Below are 6,000 nucleotides of genomic sequence, written 5' to 3'. Positions count from 1 at the left end.
TGTGTGTGTGTGTGTGTGTGTGTGTGTGTGTGTGTGTGTGTGTGTGTTTACATATGTTCATGTGCATTCATGACTTCAGCTTGTTTAACTTGTTTACAAAAGTGCAGTCTCCTCTGGCTTCTGTCCTCACTGCAATATTTTGAATCAGTGGTGACCATACAGAGGCTTTTGATATGGGGGATTTTCTGTTGCTTGATTGAGTCTTGTGTGCTGAATAAACATGTGGTTTACCTATAAAGTCCATCTTGGACATCAAATACAAATCACAAGTGTTTTCCTACAAGTGCTTTCTGGAAAAAATTAAGGTGTAGATCAGAGACTCAACCAGTATTGTCATGAGCAAAGCAATCCCCAAATTTAGTGACGCCACAGTGGTTCATTTTAAACTCATCAGCTCTTCATGGTGGCACAGAGATGAGCTGCCACTCTTGATTTCTTGTATCATCTGACCATCTCTCTGAAGCTTCCTGAATGAGGTATACATGATTAGTTCAAATGATCAAGGAAAATATGTGAATCAGGCTGCGGTAATCCTTAAATAAGTGCTGTCAAGAGAATTGGCGAATAACCTGAGCTCTAGCTACAACTGCTCAGCCAGTTATATACTGAGCCTACTACTAATGGAATCATTTGTGCTTTTCCACCCTTTCTTGAAATATCCTAATGTCTCAATTCTCATAAAAGTCTGTAAGATGCACATGCTAATTCTACAGCCAAGAGAACTTTTTATGTTAGAAAGTTAATAAAGAAACCCTTCAAAATATTTTGCCCCACCCCCATAGACTATTAGTCCCTTAAATTAACAAGTGTCCTGGAATCTTACAAGTGAGAGGTTCATTTATTCAATCTGCAATGAATTAGTAAGTGAATGAGAAATGAAGGCTGCCCCTTCATTGCTGATTTTCTTCTCTCATCTTGCTTTCTCAAAGTTCTCCTTTATTTAAGCATCTCAGGAGAGAACTGAAGATGAGGATTGGGTCTCGATGTGGGAGACTGAGAGGGTGCAAAGTGGTATATAAGGAACATAGAGAATGTGTGCCTGATCGTCAGTGATTTGGCTGGTGCCTCACCGTAATGACCTTTAATGCTCCATTCCCACTGGAGGTTATAAATGTGACTGGTGGAAAAACCTAAGAAATGAGCTAAACTGTCTTTGTAAAAGCATGCCTTTTGATTGAATTGAGGAGCTTCTGTTAATAGTAATAGTCAACAAAAAGTATCAGGGCTATTTAGGTAAAGCAGGGACTTTCTCTCACTGATGAACTTTTAACAGAATCCCACAAGGTCTTATTTTCTATCTCAGGCTGTATGGTGAGGTCACGCCAAGGCTCAGCATCTCTGAATATCCAGGTGTCTGCCAGTGAATCTCTTGCCATTCTAGCATGAGTAGGTGGCTTCCGGTCAAGTCCAATTCTTCTGAAAACAGACTGCTGTTTTACACTGTCTTGACATCACAGAATCGCTTGTGCTGCTGACTGACTTCAGAACTTTACTGAAATTATCCCTGTGACATTGGTAATTCCTTAAGTGCCAAGGACTGGCTGAGTTCATTCCTACCATAGCAACAGCTACTTGTGTGATCCATATCTTTCTTTCTTTTTTCCTTCCTTCCTTCCTTCCTTCCTTCCTTCCTTCCTTCCTTCCTTCCTTCCTTCCTTCCTATTATCTATCTAATCTATCTATCTATCTATCTATCTATCTATCTATCTATCTATCTATCTCCAGAGGCTCATTTTGATTAAAAAAATGAATCTATTCCTTTTGAAAAGGCTTGCCTCCACCAATTTTACTTAGTCTCTGGATTTTGGGTTCCTCAGTGTCTATGAGAAGGTAACATGGAAACCATACCTTAGAGAAACCAACTTGCTTCCTTGAGAAGAAGGACATTGTTTTCATGAAAAGTGATGGCCAAGCATCAGTAAAATTATATGAGGGAGAGTAAAGCATCTCATTATTGTAGAGTCAGGCTTATCCCATTTATGAGCTCCATTTAATTAATTTTTAAAGGCTAGGACATTTCAAAAAATTTTATCAGCCTCTGTTAAGGTCAAAGTGTTAAGACTCACGTTTAAATGCTTTAGAAATTGTGTTGTTTCAAGAACTCTCTTTTCCATTGCAAGAGGTAAATTGAAATGTGAAGTGGAGGGACCTGGGCTGATTCAGGAGAGCTGATTCATCTTTCTCTACTGTTAACTGGCTCTGTGACCTCAAATATGGTGCTTCCTTTGCATGAGTAAGGGCATAAACATACCGTTTCCCAAGTTGATTGAGAGCGATCCATAATTTAGGACAATGGCTGATGCAGTGAGGGCCTGACTCACTGTAGATGTCCAATAAATGTTTGGTTCATCATCTACATCAATTTTTCCTAAGCCATTTTGTTCAAGAAGCTTCACGAAATGCTAATGGTTGTGATTTGTGAGCACTGGTCCAGGATATTCTTTTTAGGCCAGGGGACAATTGTCCGACCTCATCCTAGAATATAAGAATTTTAAGCTCAATTTCATTCATGTGTAACTTTGGGCAAGTTACATAACCTTTCTTGAGCATTTAATTCCCTCATCTGGGCTATTAGCACAATACTGCAGTCCAGTGAAACTTGGGCTCTGAGTGAGACTGCTCGAGTTTGAATCTCCGCTCTACTATTTAATCAATAGTAAATTTAGTCTAAAACCTGGGACTGGCTGAGGAACCTTCTTTGTGTCTGTTTCCTCATCTGTAAAATAAGCATAATGATAATAAAAGCCATCTCATATGATCTTCAAGAGGCTGATGTGAACCAACATGTGGAAAATATTCTAGAGAGTACCTGTCACATGCTACATGCCCAATAAATGTTAATCGAATGATTTTTATTTCTTCTTAGACTTCACTTGAATGAAATCACCAATCATGGAAAATCAGAATTCTCAGTACACTATTTTTTTAATGTTTATTTATTTCTTTTGAGAGAGAGATACACAGAGAGTGAGCAGGGCAGGGGCAGAAAGACAAGGAGGGAGAGAATCCCAAGCAGGCTCAGTGCAGAGTCTGATAAGGGGCTCCATCTCCGCAACCGTGACATTGTGACCTGAGCTGAAACCAAGAGTCAGACTCTTAACGGACTGAGCCACCCAGGCTGAGTCCACAGCTAATACAGTGTTAAAGCCATGGAAGTTCTCTGAAGAAAAAGAAATCTATCTAGTGCTCCCAGATTTATTTTATCTGGTTTTGTTTTCCTCTCTCTCCACCACCTGTGTGCCCTGATTCCTCTTGTTGGCAGAGCAGCAGCAAAAAAAAAAAAACAATAACAACAACTACAGTCTGGGGCCAAACTGCCAGAAACCCAAGAATGGAGACGACCACCCCTCCTCTCTAGTCTTCTCCTCTGCTCCTGGGCTTGTTTTTTTGTTTTTTGGTTTTTTTTATTTGTTGTTGTTGTTGTTGTTGTTGTTGTTGTTGTTGTTTTTGGTCAGGAATGCTTCATAAATTTTCTAAGGAGCCTCATAGCTGTGAGCAGCCTTTTTTTCTGGAAACAGGCAGTAGGTTCCTACTTCCCTTATGGCAGGCTCATGTTCTCACTCGGGGCATCAAGCTTTTCTTCATCCAACTGGAAACACATGGTCTGACCCTTCTTGTTTCAGCAGCTCCCACCCCCAGCCTCAGACCAAGTGAAGACAAGTAGGGCTGCCTCCTGGAGGAGTCTCCCTGAGCTCTCTGGGGGAGTTCAGAGTGCCTCTCAGAAAACAGAACTTCAGATTGGACTGTGGCTTCAGCTGCGCCTCTTTTTTCCTGGCAAACTGTGTGTCAGATGACACAAGAGAAAGCTCCCTGCGGAGTGTAATCCAGTCACAGACGCCAAAGGTTGAGGGGAAGTCGCCATTTTTCCTTCCTGTTTACCCCTCAAGGGTCTGTCTCCCTGGATCTCTGAGTTATTGGCATCCTGGCTGTGTACATCGGCCTTGGTATTTGAGTGCACGAGCCGGTGCTCCCAGCACTGACGGTGCGTGGTTCTGCCACTCCAGCTGTGTGACTTTGGGCCTTCAGTAAATGTCTCTGAGCTTCAGATTGCTCATCCGGATGATGTGAGTAGTCATGTCTGTCCTGTTTGCTTGATCAAATAAAATCTCAACTTTGTGAATCTGAAAGCACAGGGTCCCAGAGCTTACGTGCTACTCAACGCCGCATTTGTCTGCTGCAGGCAGCCACCAGCTTACTGGCATCCTGGGCAAATGATCCTGCAGCGTCAGCCTGAGCTCTGGCTGGGGAGCTGCCCTCCTCAGAAGCTTTGATTGTTAGAAAGTTCTTCCGTAGACTGGGCCGGGCCCAAATATGAACCCTGCAGTAACTTTTACCTGCTGGTCTCTGTCTCCGTCTCTTCTCTGGACTCAACAATACATTTTATCCCAAAGGTATTCTCTATATTGAAAACTACTGTAAAAAATGCCACCACAATTTTTTTAACTGGTTATTCAGTCTTCTTTTTAGCTTCTTTGCCTGTCCTGCCTTTGGGGTTCTGATCTGGATCGACCGCATGGTGCGGGGCGTTCCTGAACTTTCTTAGGGGTCCTTGTGTCATTGGTTATAAAACTTTTCTTGAAGTTCCCTGGGAGCAGTGTTATTAATAGTTACTAATGACTTCACTCATATGAGGAATTTAAGATACAAAACATGAACATAAAGGAAGGGGAGCAAAAATAATATAAAAACAGGGAACAAAAACATAAGAGACTCTTAAATATAGAGAACAAACAGAGGGTTACTGGAGGGGTTGTGGGAGGGGGGATAGGCTACATGGGTAAGGGGCATTAAGGAATCTGTTGAAATCATCGTTGCACTATATGCTAACTTGGATGTAAATTTAAAAATAATTTTTAAAATGCCAAAGGTGTTTAAAAACATAGGTGAAAGGAGCTGAAGCAAATATATACATCTTTATGTATACATACATATGTAAGAAATGTATACATGTATGTGTTCATATATATATGAAATAATGTATGTATTACGAAAACTGGTCACTTACATAGCATCATCAACTTAGGAGTTCTTATTACCTAATATAGGCTGTAATTCTGAATATCATAAATGCTGACTCCTAAAAGTTACATTTATGACAGGAATTATAAGGTATAATCAGACATTCTATTCAGTATTATAGCTGTGCAAAAGTACTATGTTTTCCTTTAGAAATAAAAATTTATAGGGAAAAAAAAGAGCCCAAGAGAAGAAAAGATCTAAGGAATAAAATAGAAGTCATTTGTAACCCATCTCTTTGTAGAAAAGTAAAATTATATTTTTATACCTATACCTTTATCATGTGTCTACATATATGATTATGTGTTTATGTGTAACTGTTGAAATTATGCAACACGTGGTTCTGTAGTCCTACATTTTGCTCTTACCGAATATTATATTGTCTTTTCCTGTGCCATTACCAATTATTTATAAGTATTATCATTATAAGAATTGCATCATAATATTGAATGAATACACTAAAATTTATTTAATAAATTACCCCTTATTGTAATCCTTAATTTGCAGCCAGTTTTTAGGAGTTTCTCTTTGAGAAATGGAAATTGGGAAAAGGCAACACTTGTAGATTCCTGCTGGAGGATTTTCTTTCCCAAGTGTTGGGGTAACCTCTTCACCCCATTCTTCATTTCCTAATTGGGCGGAGTTAACAAGACATAGATCAAGTCCTGTTAGAGCTGGAAAGCTGAAAAACATGGGTTGATTTGTGTGTGTCTGCAGTTCACATATTCAAATTTAAAATGCCATGCTGGTGATGTATCTGATTAACAAGAGGTTTGGGTTTGTTTCATTTACTTATACACATTGGATCCAGCAAGGGCTTGAGTGACCCCTTTCCTCAATAGGAATACTTTCCCTTGATCTAGGAAATCAAGGAAATTCAAGTATCAAGAAATTGCTGTCTTTGAGTGTCAGAAAGAAAACTTTCAATGCACTTGAATCCCCAGGTGGAAATCAAGGAATCCCAGATATGTTTTCCAATGACAA

The 6,000-nt window shown here is 39.9% G+C and overlaps 1 long non-coding RNA gene across 7 annotated transcripts in view; it reads left to right on the top strand.

Moving 5' to 3' along the window:
- LOC121037208 (uncharacterized) overlaps positions 1-6,000 on the top strand; it is a 186,369-nt gene that overhangs the window by 17,813 nt on the left and 162,556 nt on the right. The window contains exon 5 of one of the 7 annotated variants that reach the window (XR_005793649.1): positions 3,624-4,416. The exons of 5 other annotated variants lie outside the window; for them this stretch is intronic. This is a non-coding gene — a long non-coding RNA (uncharacterized LOC121037208). Of the gene's footprint in view, positions 1-2,866; positions 3,013-3,623; positions 4,417-6,000 lie in introns of those variants that run through there. One more of the 7 variants, XR_005793646.1, reaches the window with a different exon arrangement.

This window comes from Herpailurus yagouaroundi, unplaced genomic scaffold, assembly GCF_014898765.1.
Source record: "Herpailurus yagouaroundi ecotype Mexico unplaced genomic scaffold, PumYag 163, whole genome shotgun sequence".
NCBI classification, from domain to species: Eukaryota; Metazoa; Chordata; class Mammalia; order Carnivora; family Felidae; genus Herpailurus; species Herpailurus yagouaroundi.
This window is presented reverse-complemented; position numbering and strand designations above follow the sequence as displayed.